The sequence below is a fragment of the Pteropus vampyrus genome, unplaced genomic scaffold, assembly GCF_000151845.1.
Source record: "Pteropus vampyrus isolate Shadow unplaced genomic scaffold, Pvam_2.0 Scaffold393, whole genome shotgun sequence".
NCBI lineage: Eukaryota > Metazoa > Chordata > Mammalia > Chiroptera > Pteropodidae > Pteropus > Pteropus vampyrus.
This window is the reverse complement of record NW_011889174.1, coordinates 44949-65904: the sequence shown is the minus strand read 5'-3', so window position 1 is coordinate 65904 and position 20956 is coordinate 44949. Positions and strand designations below refer to the sequence as shown.

At 37.0% G+C, this 20956-nt stretch overlaps 1 protein-coding gene and 1 pseudogene across 2 annotated transcripts in view; both read left to right on the top strand.

Moving 5' to 3' along the window:
- The window catches only part of KCNQ5 (potassium voltage-gated channel subfamily Q member 5), a 469107-nt gene that overhangs the window by 423624 nt on the left and 24527 nt on the right, over positions 1–20956 (top strand). The gene's annotated exons all lie outside the window — the stretch shown is intronic.
- Positions 3999–4118, top strand: LOC111731717 (annotated as a pseudogene).

The window sequence follows — 20956 nt, the reverse complement described above, 5'->3', positions numbered from 1 at the left end:
CACAGCATTCTTAGACAGGTTGGGGTATGCCCATATCATCAAGCCTAGCCCTGGGTTCACATTGTGCTAGAAACACATACGTTACCCACAATGGGTCCGTATTCTTCCAAAGTAGGCTTCAAGCATTCGACTCTGTGCTGTGAGGTCCCTATGGTGGGCTGAACACATCTAAATATAAAATTCTTAGAATCTGGATTTTGAATATGAAAAATGAATTTTGCTTGTATATTTGGCCAGAGGGAAAGCATTCTTCAAAGACTCCTAGAGACAGCACTATCCATCACAGTATTTTCGGTTAACTCAAAGATGTCTCAGAGGTCAGACAGAAACAGAAGTCCTATTCTCTACCAGATCACAAACTGGAAAGGTCCCCTGCCATACATCATTCCATACAAGTGCAGTCCTGTTTCGTTAGTGAGGGATTGCTTTTCTCTGGTTGACGTCCGTCTCAATTGGTTCTGAGTTCTCCAAGTGACAGGAGGCCTGATTGCTCTTCTGTTGAAGTAGTTTTGTTGGCTGCCCACATGAAGAGATCATGCTTCGTTTGATCTAATAGTTCAGAATCTTTACGTCTGATTTAACTCAACTTTAGGTCTTGGAAAAATGGAAGTTCTCTTTTTACAGGAAAAAATTATAATAAAGTAACTTTAATTGAAGTAAACTTCACTCATATATTTTTATTTATAGTGCCTTTCCAGGTTATAAATATTTCTAAAAATCCACTTACCATTCATAGAAAATAATATGTAACACTCCGGCCAGCTCCCAAATATTCCAGATCCATTTGCTTATTTATTTTAAGGGTTCTTTTCTTCTACTTCTCTCTTTCCTTTACATATTTTAGACATTTCGTTGCCCAGTAGCTCAGGGAGAGTGGAAGAATAGCAAAAAGAATAATGGAAATTCAGGTTGGCCTTTAAGCTAATAACCATTACATTTGGAAAATAATGGGCCTGTTATTGAAAGATACTATAATAGAAAAACAAAAGAAATTTAGGAAGAAGTAAACTATAAAGAACTGGTGCAGTGTTGCCATAGCAAATTTATTTTGACTGACATGATATGAATAGTATTTTTAGTTTTTAAATCCAATAATAAGAAATAAAAATGTTTCAGTAGTCAATCAATGATATTTAAGACTCTTCATGTAATTTTTTTTAATTAGGTAGGATATGCCTTTTTTAGATTCTACTGGTAAGTGAGATCATGCAGTTTTTTTTTCCTGTGTCTGTCTTATTTCACTTAGCATAATGTCCTCCAGTTTCATCCATGCTGTTGCAAGTGGCAGGATGTCTTTCTTTTTTAAGATGAATAATGTTCCATTGTATAATTATACCATAACTTCATTTCACTGTGTATATGTATACCAAATCATCATGTAGTACATTTTAAATATATACAATTTTATTTTAAAAATAAAATAAAAAGAAATTAGGTAGTATAGAAAACATTTATTAGATCCTTCTCTATGGCAGACATTGTTCTAAATGCTCTACTATTATTTCAAGTAATTCTTCTAATACCCTTGTGAAGTAAGTTCATTATTATCCCCATTTTATGAATGAGGAAACTGAGACTGAAGCTAAGTAACTTTCCCAAAGTCTAACACATATAAGTGAGGGAGCCACAGTACACACCTAGGAGTCTAATTTCACAGTCCTCCTTTAGGACATACTTTCAGATGTGCTCCCAGATGTCACATCAGTTTCCCTTTAAGCATCTTTCATTTCTTCTTTTTCTCTGCCACCCCTCCTCCCTCAGCTGCATTCACTCTTCTATCTTCAATTGGTCAGATCCCCTTGCCATATAAATCATTTGACCTTGCCACTATCCCATCCTGTCTTTCTCCCAACCCAGTGCCCAAATCTCTGAACTATATCACCTTCAAAGACTGCCAGAGCTAAAAGATTAGGCAAATTGGGGAAATGACCTTTAGATGGCCCTTCTCTGTTTTGATCAAATATCTGGGAAGAGGCTCAGAATAGCAGTCATGCTGGTCTGTGTTCGTTTACACAGGGAGAGAGGGAAGTAAATGATGAAATCATCTGAGGCCTGTTTCAAGATGCAAAAGGTAGTGTCAAGATATAAATGGCTGTCAACAGAGGACGAGCAAATGGAAAACGGTAGACGACAAGAAAAAGGAATACCTAGCAGCCAAAATCCACAAGAGTCCAACTAAGATAGAGCTAGAAGAAAGTCCAGATTTCTGGTGACTAGTTTGCTACCCAGGAGGGCTATACTTGCTGGACCTTGCTGTACTTGGGAACACCTTTCAGAATTACACTCAGTACAATAATCTTTATAGAGGAGGATAAGGAGGTAGCTTGAGATAGCTCCACCCTGTAATGCTCATACATTATATCTCCCACATACATGTATAACCTGCATGTTTTAACATGTTTAACATTTTTTCCACTTAAGGGGAACATATCGATTCTGCTGAGCAATCCTCAGGGCCCTTGCTAGCTACTATGGGAGGTACATCCTCACTAGATGTTGATGAGAAAGAGTAGCCCGATCTGGGTGCAGGAGATGTGAAGGATTCACCTGAGCAGAGGCTGGGTGAGCTGAAGATGCGGAATACCTTCTAAATCATGGGTGTCCCTTGAGGCCAGTTTGTTCAGGCACTGCTAATTAATCTCTTCTTTCTTCCATGTTCCTTTCTCCCCTCAGCCAGATAGGGTGCATTCAGTTGCAGGGCACAAAAGAAGCAGATTCAAATACCTTAAACAAAATGAAATGTATAAAACCACATCAAAAGAAGGTCAGAGGTAGGACAACTCCCAGCAAGGACCGTCAGGATCCCGGCTTCGCTCTTCTATGATTCTCAAGTCTTCTTTCAACTCTGCCAGTCTTTGTGCCTGCCTCCCCCTCAGGCGGGGAGCAGGATGGCTACAGCAGCCCCAAGCATCTTATCCAGACACAACACTTTGAGAGGTAGAAAAGGGACCATCTTATGTTGGTATCTCCTCTTAAAGTGAAGAGGACTGTCTATTCATATCTTATTTTTGCAGAATTGGGTCTCATGCCTGAAATAGTCACTGGTAATAAGAATGGGCATTGGCCGTCACCAGTCAGGATCCAGCACCCGGATCTGGGGCCAAACTCCCTTTGAAGCACATGGGTCAAAGGGGGGTGACTGGATAGATTTGAGGACTTATGTTCAGAGATCAGATATTGGGAAGCAACCTCTGATCGTGTCTCATAGAGCCAAGAAATTTTTTCTACTTTGTGGTGAAAGTGAGGAGGAAGAATGCCCACACACCACCACCAAGAAAAAAACGGGCCCAGTTGCCTCCCTCACCTCCTCACCAGCCCCAGCACGCCTCACTCCTCAAGCTGCTTGCCTTGGAGACTCCTTTTTTTTTTTTAGGCTAATGATAACTAACTTGGTCTCCCCTAAAAATAGCAAAAGAGTAGAAATGCACAGAGTTCCAAAACCCTCAACTACTTTTGAAGATATTAAGTACATCCCCTTCCTCCCTTCTTTAACCTCTGTCTTCTGGGTCCATCAGTCTCCTAAAACTCTCGTTTGAGATTATCAATATTAAGTTGATGAGAATACTGACAAAAAGGAAGCATTTTAGTGCCGTGGTTTTGACAACTATCTTGACTAACAGATTCCTTTACCAACAATGGATGTTTTCTTCTAAGTAGTATAAATCGCATGCTATCGATATTTTATATTTGTCTAATTTATGCACATAGACCTTTCATCTTATACTAATCCACTTTTACACTTATTTTCTAATAGCATCTTCCTCTCTCATGTTTTTCTCAGTCTTCCCAGCAGACATTTTTGATGTTAGCACAAAAAAGGCCAAGCACTGCATTGCACTTAACATTTTTCCTGGTTTTCCATTTTGATGGCCCAGCTTCAGCTAGACTTTGATTATAATTTTCCTCAATATGTGATGCTTCCTGGCACTTTTGGAAATTACGTGAAAATGACTCTGCATTGCGTTGACAGAAATAATTCTTGTTAAAACAGTATTTTAGTCTACGGCCCATGCTACCCTGAACAAGCCCGATTCCGTCTGATCTCAGAAGCTAAGGAGGGTCGGGCCTGGTTAGTACTTGGATGGGAGACCACCTAGGAAGACCAGGTGCTGTAGGTGTAAAAAATTTAAAAAATAAGAGATTGTAAGCTGACCAAAAAAAAAAAAAACAAACAGTATTCTATTAGGGCTTCGGCTTAATCTGTTTGTACACATCCCTGGCAGGGAAAATCCTGGCTAAGGAGCATCCCACTCTTGTGAGCTGTACCAAAACCTGAAGATTTTCTTTCACAACAAAGCAAAAGGATTTATTGAGAATGACTGGACTCTAAACTCTGGAAATCAACACTCTGTAGCTCTCTCTATACCTGACTTAATAGTTAGCATAATTCTATGCAAAAGCCTACAGAGGATATTCAGTGGGATTCTGAAACACGCTTTCAGTTTTTCTTCACTAAAGAATTCGTGAAAACCATTACCTTGGAGGAATTTTCTGAATTTTGGTCCATAGGTTTCCTTTTCCTTTAGTCATACAGGTTCCTCATTCAGTCAATCAGTAATTTGTTCATTCAAAGACATCCTGGTCCTCTCCTGTGTGTCTTATACTGTTCCTGTCTCTCTAAGATCTACTTCTGTGTCCCAAGGCTATTATTATTAGTATGGGAAGGGGGGTGTAGAGAAGGAACGTCTCAGTCTCTGGTCATAAAACTCTAAGCAACTAAGTATTTATTATATTTCTGGTAAGCGTTGCTTTTTCCAATACTTTTTGTGAAATGCCTGTTTCTGGTTTTTAATTACTTGGGAAATATATTTCCATTTTGATTGAATCTAAGTTTCCCCTGGATTTCTATTCTATTCCAAGTACTTTTTGTATTATAGAACAGTATTTCTGTCCAGATATTTCTAGCTTCTGCTCCAACATTTGCTATCACCCTAGAGTGATTAGAAAAAATATATTTTGTTCCTACTAGTGGGAGAAATAGTTCCCTGCTTAAGATATAAGCTGTACATGGATTCCATCTCCTCCCTTCCAGCAGAATCTGAGCTGCAAAGTGACCTCTAAGTACAACCTTAAGCCATACCTTTCTGGCTTCCACAGATCCAGAGTTTATTGAGAAATCCAGGGTTGTAAACTGGAGCTCTGAATTCTGTTTCAATAGCAGAGCAAAGTGTGTGTGCCTGTGTACACTGGTGCTCTAAAATGAATTAGAATGCTGTATTAGTTATCTATCGTTACATAACAATCTGCCCCAAACTTGACAGTTTAAAACACCAGATATAATCTCACAGTTTCTATGGTCAAGAATTCAGCAGCAGCTGGGCTGGATGATTCTGGCACAGAGTCTCTCATGGGGTTGCAGTCAAGCTCTCTCTGGGCACGAAGTCTTCTCAGGGCTCACCTGGGGGAGGATCCATTTCCAAGCTCACTGGAGCATTTGCTAGAAGGTCTCATTTTCTTGCTACATCAGCCACGCCATAGGTTACCTGAATATCCTTATGACATGCAGATAACAAAGAGAGAGAGTATCCAAGACAGAAGCTGCGGTCTTTTTTAGTCTAACCTCATAAGTGACATACCATCATATATGCTAGTGGGCACACAGACCAGGACTGGTACAAAGGGGTAAATACCAGGAGGGGCTGGCTACCCACAAGTGCTTTTAAAGTGGGTATGTCTTTCAAGTGGCAGATTTTCACCACTCTCTATTGTCTTTCCAGGAACCCCAACCACCAACCTCCACCCCTTTCAAATGTTTCCTTTACCTGCCTGCCTCTAAAGGCATTTAGGTTTGTGACCTCTAGTTTGACTATTTCATATCCAGTATTCTACGTATTATAATTTAAAAAAAAACAAAAACAAAACTCAACCTTAATCGCCTTAGAACTACACGATTATATTCCATTCTTAGTATGTGTTCTAACCTCTACCCCACTGCTCTCTTTTTGACAATGTGCAACCAGCCTTCAGCTGCTTCAGAAGGTTGAAGAGATGTTCTTGGTCACTTCAAAGGGCAGGACCAGACCCAGTGGTGTACCACCAATTTTTATCTCAACATCATGACAGCCTAGCAATTAGAGACCCCACACCCAAGGAATGAAGTCCGTCATTGAAAATCTTCAAACCAAACATGGATGACCAACACTTGGGAATTTCTGGGCCTTTAACAAAATCAAGCTGACAACCCCTAAGAAATTTTCTTCCAAACCCAAGTTTCTGAAACTGCTGTCTCTTCCTTGGCCATTACCTCTATCTTCCCTGGCAATCCCAAACTGAAAAGGAGAAGAGGGAGGGAAATTTTGGCTGAGGAATGACAGGGACACATTTTCTGTCCTGACCCTAGTTTCATCTCTCTTCGACACAGAGAAAAGTGATTTCTATTGCTTCTTACCTCTCACTAGTCTCATTCTTCCTCTTCCCTTTTCACTGTCAGCTGTAGCCCTTAATTTCCTGAGAAGTGTGTCAAGTGTCGTTATCCTCTTATCATTATGAGGTATATGTGTCTGCTCCATAGTGGAGCATTCACAGAATTTGAATAAGTCTTCAACTGGTGGATTTCAATTCAAGTCAGCAAGTATTTGGGGGCTGCTACTCAGGGCTAGCATCTTCCTGGTCACCAAAGGGAGCAAAGTGAGTAGACACAATGACTACCACTTCAAAGAACCTGCCATTTATCTGTAAGATTTACCACCCAGCCCCATTCTACTTACAATATTGATTGAAACGGGGGAAGGAGGAGGACAAAAGGCATCTTTTTCCTCTTCAGACTTCACACTTTTCAGAAATAACCTGTGAGGGTGAACTCTGAAATTCTCACGAAATAAGCACAAAGTTACCCATTACACAAATCACAGAATTTAGCCTGTATTTAAGAGAAGCACTTTGCAGCTGCACGGTGATTTTTTATTCGTAGATTTCAAATTATTTCCTTCAAAGGCATACTTAGTTGTCTGCTTCACAAAGAGAAACCAATATGACACAATTTTAAAATTGTATTTAATCGCTTTCATGGTGTGCTCTACTTGGTAAAGAAGAAGAAAAAAAAGAAAAAGGTTGGGGAAAGGCCAGGATCCTTTTTCTGCAACGGTTGGCTGATACAGGAAGAAGACACGTTACCCAGGCTTTGCTTTCTGCAGTATGAAACTCACTTACATTGTCCCAAATTCCTTTTATTTTCAATGTCTAATTTTTCCCAGCATTTCTTCTCTTGCCATCTTTTTCCTCTGTTGCCATGTACAATGCATAACAACAGTTCCTGGCCTCTGAGAATATAGGAACCTCAGAAGAATATTACCTAGGGAAAATTAATCTCTGTACCTCCAGTTACAAAGTTTCATTTGCACATGAAATCCTTAATTCCCAGTGGTGAGAAATTTGCATCTTTCACTAATCTAATGCAATAGCAACTGCTGTACCATATCATTCTGTTGGAGTCGGTGACTGTTCTTTCCCAAAATTGGTTTGAGCCTGTGTTCCCATGATTTTGTTTTGGTTGAAAAATGTCGTGTCCTCATATTTACTTATATCTGTATCAGTTATCTGTTGCAGCAAAACTATCCTCTCCCCACCCCGATTTAGTGGCATTAACCATTTATCTAGCCCACAGTTCTGTTGGTGGGCAGTATTTCTGGTCTTGGCTGGACTCACTCACACATCCGATCACAGATGCTGGGTTGCCTGGGGGCTGATTGGCCTAAGAAGGGGCCAACTGGGCTGAATCATCTCTGCTCCACATGGTCTCTCAGTCTCCAGCAGCTTGGGCTGCTTCACATGGTGGTGGTGGGTTCCTAAATCAATAAAAGCAGAGCCTACAAGGCCTATTGAGGCTTAGGCTCAAACTCTCACAGAGTGATGTCCACTGCATCCTGTTGATCAAAGTAAATCACAAGAACAAGCCAAATACAAGGAATGGGGAAAGAGGTTCCACCTCTTAAGGTGAGCTCTGAGTATTGCGGCCAATATTGCAATCTACCATCCCAGTCATTTGTATTTTATTCACTTTTATTCTTTGCAATAATATCCTATTGGTTCTATGTCTGATTTATTTTTTCCTTTTTTAAATTTCCTTCATATCTAGAGCCTAAGAAGGAAAGAGAAGGAAGACAGCATTGTTAGCACCTAATATATGTCAGGCATTGACTAGGCATTTTCTATTGGTTCATTCAATACCCGCACAGACATTTTGCAGATAAGAAAATCTAGACCTGGAAAACATAAATAACTCGCCCATGTAGCTCAATCTAAATGCCAAAGTTGAGGTTTGAAATTGCATTTAGGTACATTCCCGAGCTCTTTATGTTCTACCATGCTGCTTAGTATGTTTTCTTGCACATAAGTCACATCACTAATAAATGAGTGAATGAAACTTGGTGTAAATCAGCTGTAAGTTTAGTGTTAGGTTAATTATTTATCTTCTTTTTCAACTAATATGGCAAATCTGCTCAAGCCATGTCCCTTGTCATGATATATACACCAGAAATATTCTCTCCCTTTCTTTTCAAGTGTCGATTAAGGTAATGCACCAGTAATTCCCATTATTTTTTGAAAGCAACACTTATATGTTGCCATCTCTGGCCAGCCTAGCCCAAATGGTATGCAGGTTTACACATTGCCGTTTTCTGACAGTATTACTGCTAGGCTAATAAGAATTGAAAGTTGGAAAAAAATTTATCATATCTATTTTGAATTTCCCAAAAGATTTGGTTAATGAATAATGCATATTTATAATTCCACAGTTTGTCAGGCATTGAAAACCATGACTGCTTTGATTGACATCAGATGTCTCTGAATATGATTCAAAGAAGACAGATCTCATATTTTTGGAGACAGGATTAAATAAGTATTTTTTAGTTACTTTGTCATTGATTCAAAATATTTCTCCTTGAGACTGTCTTAGTTTAGAATGGCAAGAGCAATTCATCGATCTCTTCTAATCTGACCTCATTCAATTATTTTGCTGTGAGAGAAGGGTGTCTAAGATGATGCTGTCAGGTGCAGACCACTGACTGCCCCAATTATCTGCATGTGATTGCCCTTTGTTTTGCTATAAATCACTTGGCTTGGCTAAGATTACCTGAACAATCATTCTAATAGAGGCAGTCCTGCTAGGCTGTGAATTTACCTTGCACTGATTACAAACTTAGATAATTTGCTAGTGGAACTACAAAAGTCTGCAAAAGTCAATTAGTGTGTGTATGAGTTTTTTTTGTTTTTTTTTTTTAAATGATTTCACAAAGCTGGGAGTTTTTTGTCTTTCTTTTCAATTGGAAAGACTCGATAACTTGAGTATGGTGAGTTCTCAAGAAATTTATAAAAAACTGAAGTAATTTGACACACTGGTGAGAAAACCAGTCCTGGGATAAAATGTTTCAAATCCTAGTTCCCCCACCAGGTTGGGTGAGATGAGGCAAGTGATTTAACCTCACTGTGGTTTCTATCTATCTTTCTTTAAAGAAGCAGGACTAATACCTACCTAATATGGTTTCGTGTGAAATAATGAGATATAATGTATATCAAATCCTTGTACAATGCCCAGCACAGAATAGGTAATAAATTCAATGTATTGTTATTATTTATTAATTCACTAATGTTAATTTCTACATTAATTTTCATGAGTTAAAGTGCTAGGCTTTATTAATTTGCATGTTTTCATCTTCCCTCCTTCCAGTTCCTAATGGCAATTTCTATCTGTAGTAAATGGAAGTGAAAAGTTATTTGTTCAAACTTTATTCCTTCATTCCTTAGACTGAGTTTTAAGAGTCCTCTTGTTGAATAATTTATATAATCACAAAAAGAATGATGTATCTTTATTATACCTCATGCTATTACTATTTATCAGAGATCATTGCCTTTATTAAAGATGACAATAGTTCATTTATTCTGGAAGAGAGGCATTGGTTTACTATATGACAGTGCAGCGTGTGGCACATAATAGTTACTTAAAAATATTTATTGTAAATGAATGATGAATAGAATGAACAAATAATTGGTTTAATATTTAGTTATTTAGTCAATTCAGTAACATTGTTGATAAAAATTGCTTTAAGACTGTAAAAAGCCCCCACACAAATGAGAAGTATCATTGAAGCATAGAGTGTGATATTAGTAAAAGTCTTTATTGCTGAATAACTGAATGCTAAGGTTTTCAATAAAATGGGTATTTGAGTGATTTTTAAGGAGATAACAAAATTCCTGTATTGCTTTATAGTTGCAATAATTTTAAAAGAACACATAAAAACATACTCCAGTGTTCTCATTTGAATAAAGATAATGAATATAGTAACATGAAATTAAAAAGAAGAAAGAAAAAAGTTTTTACATTTTTTTTTCTTTTTACCTATGGGCAGTTACTAAGCCATTATTATGGTGTGATCAGCAATTTTAGCAGTGAAGACGATACTAATTATTTTCAAAAATCTCTAGTACTTCATATCATCGCTCAAAACAAAATGACTCCTTTTAATTAAGTGTCAGGAACTATTCCATGAAATTTTGCCAGCATTTCTGCTAACCAGTAAGTAAGGTTAATTGACAATTCTTAATAAAGAATCTTAGAGAAATTTGTATCATAATTAACATAATTTAAGATGCTGATAAGACATGAATTACCTAGTCAATCAGTGTACCTGGGATCTTTGATCTTGAGGAGAAAGTGCAGTAGTAGCTTACATGAGTAAGATCCCTCATTAGTGTGATTTAGTTTTTCTGAATGTTGCTAATTAACAAACCTGAGAACAAATAATAAAAATCAAGTTTTCCAAATCAAAGAGTGTTGGTTAGTGTATTTGGGAAACATGGTAGGTTACTGTTTTGATTGAATCTCCCAGTAACCAAGCTTCGTGCAGTTGGCAGGCACTGTGCATAGTATGCATAGCTACCCATCCGTTAGTCACTTAGTAGCTAACTCGGTTATCAGATGGACTATCATGCTATCACAATGTTTATGTTTTCAAGTAATGCTTATTTTCCTTAGTAATGACTACCCCTGCGAAAATTCAAGAGTAGTGATGCTGCCAATTCAGATACACCAAAGACAAATCATAACGTATACGTACATGTGGAGAAAAACATACTGGGTTTGGTACTATTTGTGGTTTCAGGTATCCACTGGGGTCTTGGAACGTACTCCTCTTGGGTAAGGGGGAACCACTGTACTTGAAGACTCTTATGTGGGTCGAAGACCATGTGCATTGCTGGGTACCACCTGATAAGGAAGCATGTGAAAATGGGGCAATAATTTTCCTCACATCTTCCAAAAATCTCTCAGTAAAATTTTCCACAAAGTCAGTTACAACAAGTAACCAATCAGTCCCATCGTGATTTTTCTTGGAGAAGCCCTCCTGAAAACCTCCATCCCCTTTTCAGTTGAGCTGACTGCCCTCCAAGTTTGCTTGCATGGCCATTATCTTTTGAATTTCTTTTGATTTTCTTTCAGATTGAATTCCCAGTTTACAGAGTCTCATGTTCTTGTCTTTCTTGATTTATTCTTATTTCAGAAAGTAAAATTCCAATTTTTTTTCCTGCGAAAAGATGGCATGATGACAGAAGGCGTGATGCTGACAGCTGTCAATGTGCCTGTCCCTTGGTTCTCACTAGTCCTACAGGGACCAATTACCCTCTCTGCCTTCACACTGGGGTCACACAGGTGTTTTCCTTCACCATCATCCTGCGATTCTTGTTGTCTCCTGTGCCTGCATTTTCTTCTCTCTTTGTTTACTTTCCCATTTTGATGAGGTGCATCCTCCAGTACATTCCTAAGAAAGAGTGCAAGAAAAGCAAATTTTTTGAGATCTTTTGTGCCTGAAATGGCTTTTGTCCATCCTTATGCTACTTAGGAGTTTGGCTTGATACAGAAGAATTGAGGCTAGAAATAATGTCCCTTCAGACTTTCAAAAGCATTTGAACCCTGTGTGCTTGTTTTCAGTACTGTTAAGTAGAAAGGCATTCTGATTTTTACATGTGAGCAGTGGGCTTTTTGTGTGTTTGTTTATTTTAGAAACTTATAGAATTCACTTCTTGTCTCCAGTATTCTGAATTTTCATGATATTTCTTGGTATGGGTCTATTTTTATCTACTACAGTGGATACTCAAGGGGTCATTTCAAAGTGGTGATTCATGACTGTCTGTTCTGGAATATTTTATTGTTTTGTATAATCACCTCCCTTCATTTTTTTGTTGTCTCATATAGAAATCCGTTATTTGGAGGTTGAACTTGTGGACTGGACTTCTGATTTTCTTATCTTTCTTCTATTTTTCACCTCTTATAGCTCTACTTTCTAGGAGTTTTGGCCTACTTTATCGACCAAACCTCTTATTGAGATTTTTATTTCTGCTGCTATTTCTAAGGTTTCTTATTGTTGTTGTTTACTAAGTGTCCCTGTGTTTTAGCTTCCTATTTTTGTTTCATAGATACAGTATGTTGCTTTATCTCTGTAAAGATATTAATGGCAATATTTTGAAATTCTTCCTTAATTTCTATTTCCTTCTAGTTTATTTTGACCTCTATTTTGTATGGGAAGATTTCCTCAGGTATTTAGTAAACCTTGGATGTCTCCTCATAATGAAGTGTGGAAGATGGCAAGGGTGACTAGAATTTTCAACCATTTGATTGAAGCCCATCAACTTTGACCTTTACTGGGTCAAAGGTTGATCTGGATCGGCCATTTCTTGGAAATTTTCTGGTGTCAGTATATTTAGCTCTTTTTTGCTGGGCTGCTCAGATTCCCTGGAGAGTATTTATCCAAACTCTTAGCTGGAGGGTAAAGTCCTGCTGCCATCATTATGATTGTGACATTCAGGCTGTGTATGGTCACTTGATGCCCTGGTTTTTGGTGTAATACCACCCTTCATTTGTGCCCAATGACCCTTCATCCAAAGACTTCTAGTCTGTCCTCTGCTGGAAAAGGATAGAAGCATATGCCCAAGAGTATGGGGTGGACTGCACACAACCTTCCTTATTTATCTTGTTATCCCTGGAGATACCTAGTGGTGCCGATTCCTGAGCCTTTTGAGTTTTCTAAAGTCTAAATTTTGTTGTTTCTCAGCTTTTCCCTGTATTGGCATAGGGTTTTCAGTCTGGTATCAGCTAGTCAGTTACTTGTTCATTTGCTTTCCCACTACCAAAATTATGCTGTTACTGCCTCTTTTTCTATCCTTTCATGAGTTTATGTTTTTCAGAGGGATCAAGATTAGATGTGTATGTTCAATCTACCATCTTAACCCAAAAGAGAGTCTGTGTATTGTGTGTGTGTGTACATGCGTGTGCGTGTGCACGTGCACAAGCTGGATTGCAATATTAAATGTATTTGTTATTGTGGATGGAAATCAAAAAATTCGAAAACTTTAGCTAGGTCACACCAACAACAAAATGGTCAAGTCCATACAAAGCTAATTGTATTTTCTCTTTACCATGAAAGTCTTCTATGGAACTGATACAGTTTTAAAGGTGTATGGGGCTCTTTTTTCCAGAATGTGTTATTCACAGAACTCTAGATCTAATTCTAGGGAAAAAAAGATAAGCTGAACTTCCTCTGATAGTGTATTCAGATGTGCCTCTTCATTTCTGTGCTAGGTACTAGCATTACTTATTCTGGGTCCCAAATTTTGTTCTATGTCAAAATTGTCATAACATCAAAAAATAAAATAAACAGCAAGCACAGCTAAGTTATGCAATCTTTATTAATCTATAATCTTCAATTGTGCTAGCATTTGCATCTACTTTGGTAAAAATACACAGGAAAATTATCTCTTCAAAACGTTAAAAATATCTTTAACTAAAATATTGCTTTAAAAACTCAAGAGCATATTTTATTGTGATAGCAATGTACGTTGCAGATATGAATACTTGGACTTTTTTTCAATAAAAACAAATTTTTTGTTTATCAAATTTAGTTTCAAATGCTGTAGCATTTTAATTCTACAACCTAGAAAATATTTAATGGGAATATGTTCATAGATGCATCAAAAATTTTCATATAGGATTATCTTTTATCTCTATGGGAATTCAATAAGATTATTTCTTAATTCTTTTTTTAACATTGTTTTAATTTATTTATTTTAATTAGTTTCAAGTATACAATACAATGGTTAGACATCTATATAACTCATAAAATGATCCCCCCAATTGTTCCCTCCCTCCTCTGACCCTCCACTTAGGCAACGTATTAATGCTAACTGCATTTCCTATGCTGTGCTCCCCATCCCCGTAACCATCCATCAGCTACTAATTTGTACTTCTTTAACCCTTTGCCCCATTCTCTCAGGCCCCCAACTCCCTCTCTCCTCTGTCAGTCACCAAATTTTCCACTCTATTTGTGAGTCTGTTTTTGATCAGTTTATTCTTTTTCTTCCTTAGATTCTACATATAAGTGAAATCATATAGTGTTTATCTTTCTCTGTCTGACTTAAATACCTTCTAGGTCCATCAAAACAATATCTTTTTCCATCCTCTTCTTTTTCATATATAGGAGTCTTGTTTTCTTATCCTTTCTGCCCCTCTATCTTTTAGTTGGAGCACTTAATTTGTTTTCATTTAAGGTACTTATTGAATTCTTTATTCCTGTTTTTGATACATGTTTTTTCTTCTTAAAGAAATCCCTCTAACATTTCCTGTAATACTGGCTTGGTGGTGATAAATTCCTTTAGCTTATTTTTGTCTCAGAAGCTCTTTATCTGTCCTTCAACTCTAAATGATAGCTCGGCTGGATACATTATTCTTAGTTGTAGATCCTGGGTCTTCATCCTGTCAAACATTTTTTGCCAAGTCCTTCTGTCCCACATAGTTTCTTTTGAGAAATCAGCTGCCAGTCTTATGGGTGTTCCCTCATAAGTAATTATCTGTTTTTCTCTTGCAGCTTTTAATAGTCTTTCTTTGTATTTAAAATTTAGCATTTTAATTATGATGTGTCTTGGTATGGGCCTCTTTGGATCCCTTATTTTTGGAATTCTCTGAGTTTCTCAGTTTTGTCTGTCCGTTGCCTTCACCAGGTTAGGGAAGTTTTCCATCATTATTCCTTCAAACAGCTGTTCAACATCTTGATTTTCTTCAGTTATGCCGATCAGATGGGTATTATCTAATTCTTAATATAAACTCACTTTCAAGCTATTTAACTCCAAATCTCCTAAGATTCAGAATTGAGTAAAAAATGGTCACATGACTGAAATTTCACAATATGTCCCTATGGTACTAGCAATATAAGATACTAGGATTAAGGTGACATTTAGAAAAATATAAGGGAGTGAATATCCAAAAGTGACATACGAAGTTACATTATATCTCGCTGTAATATATTTACATATATTTACATTAATGTTACACTATTTCTGAAGAGAAAAAAATAAGTCTAGGTTGCCTTCTTTATTATATTACTATGAATGATATATAGATAATTAGTAAGAGATCCCTTTTGCTTGTTGTACTAATGTTAAAATTTTTCTATTATTTACTAATGAACTTATAGGCCCAAGAATTTAAAGTGGACCTAGAGGTTCCATTTCTACCTAAAAATTGCAATGTGATTTTATTCAACAAGCATTTCCTGAGTTCTACTATAGAAGTTATTCATTCTTTTACTTTGAACTCGTTTGCTTTTTAAATATTTTCATGGGCCACTGAAGGAAAATCCTATGTTAAACTCCTATAAAAATTAAACATTATGAGGAAAATTGATTTTTTTTTTTACAGTAGGATCTTGAGGTATACCTAGTCAAGAAAGATCATCAAAAATAAAAAAATAAGAAGAAGAAGAAGAAACAAACAAACGAGAGAACACTATCTGGCCAAAATTCAGAGGTTAGCTAATGAGTTATTTGAGGGGTATCACTCTCACCTTGACTGGTCTTTTCAATAAATATTAGCACACTGTTCTAATCAGACAACAAGATTAGTGAACAAGATCCTGGTCTTTGTGGAGCTCACATTCTAATAGAGAAGATAAATAAAAAACACAAACAAGTGAATTGTTTTGTATGCTAGAAGGAAACAAGTGCTATTAAAAAAAAAAGGGAGAGCAGGGTAGGGAGATTCAGAATGGTGGAGAGGGGACATATATAACCTTAAGTAGGGTAGTCTGGGTGGTTCTCCTGGAAAACTGATATTGAACTAAAGCAGCTAAGGAGCCTTAAGGCTTCTGGAGAGGAACATTCCCCAAAGGGAACCCTACAGACAGCGGCTTCTGCTCTTTCACGGAGCAACTAGGAGACCTAGGGGCAGAGAAGGGAGCCTGGAGAGAAACAGCAAGCTGGAGAGTGATGGGAAATGAGGTCAGAAAGGAAGTGGGGAGGGGACAGACACACAGGGCCTGTAGGCCTTGTAAAGACTTAGGCTTTTACTGTGGAAAAAACAGGACACCATTGGAGAATTGTGTGCAGAGAGCCATGATCTCAATTTTAAAAGGATTGTTTTGCCCTTAATAACCCTGTATCTTGAGCAGGCCATTTAACCTTGATGAGCTGCAGTTTCTTCACTTGTAAAATGAGCATAATATTTCCAATATGACAGTATTATATTTTGAATTACAGTTTATATTTATAAACCACCTCATATGCAAGGACTGAATAAATGACAGCTATCATTAATAAAAAAAAAAAAAGGGCCTACACCTTCCTGCTACAAAGTGCTTCAGGCAAACGGCCCTGAATTCAGCCATCTCTGAACACAAAGTTTAGAATCAGGGGCCTTCATGGCCTCTCAGCTGACAGCTTCTTCAGTGAAGACACTCGTCCGTCGACTTCTGGGAGCTGATTCACCGAGTAAACAAGGACACGGTGAAGGGCCATCTACCCAACCACAGAGTTCATGTATTTTTAAAATCCTAAATCTAGACATTATTTAATTCAAGGCACTGCTGTCCTGGTGCTAAGGGAAAATGCTTTATCATTCATGAAGCAAACGAGTCTTGAGTATCTTCTTTGTACCACCCAGTGTTCCAGGGGTAGAAAATGGATGAGGTGATATACAGTAGATAGATACATGGATAAGAAGACATCGTCCCTGCCCTTACAGAGCTTTCTGTCTAGCAAGGAAAGGAGCTTGTAAACAACCAAATATAATACTGTGTAATAACAATCATAAGAGATAACATGTCCACAGTACAGGAAGACAAGGCTGAGTTGGTCTCGGGGATTAGGCTGAGTTACATGGAGGTGATAGACTCTTGAAGGGCTTATAATTGTAGAACTGAATCTGAGGCTGTAAACTCTTTCATGCTGTCCTCTACACCTCGTCCTCATATGCTGAAATTTAAGTGGTATGTTCTAAATATTCTGATGGTCTCTCATTTTTTGGTGCCCTTCGGTTTTGCAGGACTGTATGCATATTATAATCTGTTCACTCCAAATTCAGTGCCCAGAGGTTGCCAGCCAAAAAATAAAAATAAAAGAGAAAGGAAAAGGGGTTAGGTAGGGGTGTGTAGATAATATCCTTTGGGAGAGTATCCAAAGGTAATGATGCTTAAACAGCATCTCAAGAAACTGTTAGTAGTTGGTATAGTTGGAGCATGGTCCAGAAAAGCAATAATGAGATGAGGCCGAATGAGGGTTTCTGAGCTATCAGAATAAAGTTCCCTCACCTAACAATATCAATTTGATATTAAACATCAGTTGACGCAGAGGAAAAGAGACTGGAAAGAAATACAGTAAAATTTAATAGAGTTTACCTCAGAGTGTTAGAACTATGTAAATTTTTTCTCATTCTTCATGATGTAATTTAAAATTTAAATGTACAAGGTTTCTACGGAGAGCAAGTATTATGATTATGAGAGAAAAACAAAGATAAAATAAAAAGTATTTGAAAAGAAAAAAGTCTACAACAAAAAATATATAGAGTATTTTTTCTGGGTTCCTTAATAGTGTCTTGAGGGCCCAGTATATCTCTTGGTGACTTAGCAGCATCTAGCATAGAATTGGAAAAAAAAAAAAAAAAAAAGGTCGGAGCCAAGAACATAGCGAAATAAAATTGTGCTACTACATCAGGGCCCAAGCAGTTATTCTAAACTCCAGCTGGATTAAAAGAATTGCCTTTGGACTAGCACATGACTAAACTGGAGCCTCTAAATTTAGGATGATATTTAAGGTGTTGGGAAATGATAGCAGGGAAAAGGTATTTGAAATACAAACAGCAGCAGAAGGAAGGAACCCTTAGAAAATAAATTATGATTCAAAACAGGATGTAATTAATTCGTCATTGCCACCATTAATAGTGGCCATTTCAAAGTGAGTTCCCCATAGGATAATGGAATAGAATCATTACCTGCTTCATTTAAATTCTTAAAATAAAAATGTGTTGTGAACTTCCAGCCCTCACATTTTCACTACAAGAAACATATTACAATAGTCTTGCCTTTTAGTACTAGAATTCAGGAAGGTTTTTTTTATTCATTCTAAAAGCATACGTTATTTTTATGATAGAAAAGCTTCTTTAAATTTCTTAAGAAATTTTAAGAGAAATACAAATCATTTATGATCTTATACACTAGTATAGTTGATTTCACTTAACATATTCTCTTCTAGCTGGTTTTCTTTTCACATATCATTGTACGTAGTTATAATCAACATGAACATTAGTTTCACAGCTTATTTTATTAACATTTAAAAATACTTTCATATTATTATATATTATCAATAGATATCTTTTTTGTAGCTGTGTGGTACACCATCATGATCAAATACTATAATTACAGTTTTTTACTTTGGGACATTGAAATTTATATAACTACTTTTCTACAATGGGCAATGTTGCAATAAACATTATTGCATTAATCTATATTTTTTAATTACTTTCCAAAGAAAATCTCTTGTGTAAATTTATAAATTGCCGATCAAACTTTTATAATTTTTATTGCCATAAAAATTGTTCCAATTTATATTATCACTAGCAATATCAAAGTGTACCAGACTCACTTCAATTTGATTAGTATGTTATTATTCTTTTGCTAATTAGTTATAAATCCATACTTTCACATAATTTTAACTTAATTTTTTATTTCTAATAAAGTTGAATAGTTTTCAATCATTTTTTATTATTAAGTGGTCTCTCTTGACTGACTTATTTGCACACTTGTATTTTGGACTGTGACCCATTCAAATATTTACACATTATAAATATTAAACCTCTTTATATCTTCCAATTTTTTTCTAATCAAGCATTTTTCTTTGAATCGTAATTTAGTTATTTCAAGTAGTAACATTTTCTGTCTTCATGATCAAAGCTGTCAGGTGCCCCCTTTATTTCTTCTGTTGGTCCTAACATTCGGACATTATCATTCCTCCACAGACAGAAAAAGTGTTTTCTGCTAGGTTTTGACAATTTGATTTTGGTCTATGAATGTGTAAGCTTCCTATGTATAAAAACAGTAGTGATTCCTTTCAAAGAGAACAGTACCAAGGCCTGAACAGAATGGGGTCTCAGAGGGCTGAGGAACAGAGGACAATAACCAGAATTAAGAAAGCTGAGGCCTTTCAGCTGAATAAAAACATGATGAAAACTTGTTCATATAACACCGATTTCTCAAGGGATTTTTTGGGGAGAAGGGGGTGTTGTTGTTTTGTTTGTTTTTGTTTCTGTTTTTTATGATTCAGTCATTTCCTGTTGTCGCGTGAAGTAAATTGTTCCTGTGGAAAATATACTACTGGCACCAGGGGAAAAATGGAGAATCAGTCCAAATTCAATGGCAAATTAGTCAAACACACCCCTCGGCACAGCTGAAAGAAGCCAGGGGACATCATTTTTCTACTTACAATAGTGGTCCCGGCCTCTTGGCTGCACTGGATTTCTCCGAGGAGTTTTAAAAAAGTGATGCCTAGGTTACAACCCTCCATTTCCTAGTGTTATTGGTCTTGAGGGCATTATGGGTATTGAGATTTTTTTTTTTAACACTCCCCAGGTGATTCTAATGTGTAGCCAAAGTTGAAAACTATTGTAATTATTTCATCAGGAAATGTAAAAAAGAAATATAATCCATTAAAGAAGGTGACAAAGAGAAAGAACTAGAAACAACATGTCCTTTTTTCAGAAATATCTGCATCTTGATGGCAAAATTGCATAGTGGGAACAGAAAAACAGTCTTTGGATACAGCAGAAGTTCCCAGAATGTATCTTTACCTCCTCCCTCTTCATCATCTAAGGTCCAAGTGATCCTTTCCAAATACTATAAAATAGATTTTCCAAAATGTGGGTGAACATAGTACTTGAAAGCAAATCTTGAACACTGCTAATTAATAGGAAACAGAAGAGGGTTGGGACAGATAAAAGATTGTATTTTATACTTCTTTTTCTGTAGGCATAGATTGTGCACTGGGGCAGGCTCACAATCCTAGGAGGACTGCCCCAGGGAGCACTTCACTCCATTGGCATTTTGCCCTTCATGACTAGGTTTTGTTCAAATTGGTGTTCACATGTGCTTATGGTCCCATAGCCCACATTTTCTAAAATGCCAGGACAGAAAGCCAGCTATGTGGTTGGAGAGCAGAGGGCCAGCCTTGGCTGAAAATTTAGCCCCACCCAGGGGCCTTAGAGTTCACAGAGAGTTTTAAGCTTCTAGGAATCATAAGGAAGACATTTAATGTGGTGTTAACCTCATTGGAAAGAAAATTGACATCTCAAGATACTTATGAAGCAGAAAGATGGCATTTTCTCCATTTTTGTGGCTTTAAAATAAAGAGAAAACTTTTCTAACTCAACCCTAGCTGCAATACATGCCAGCAAAGATATATTTCCTATTCATTTGCTCTGACCAAATTTACGAAGAAAATTTTTTAAAGACTGAGAGTTCAATTTATGCCATGAACAATCAAGTTTAAACAGTATAATAAAATTCCACAATACGATACATTTGAATATAATGCCATTCAAGACTGCCTCCCATCTTCTGCCTAGTCCTGTTTCCTAAACAAGATGGATAGACTGAAGCTCTTGTCGAGGTACAGGACAGGGGTGAGAGGGAGCAGCATTAAGCTGGAAGGA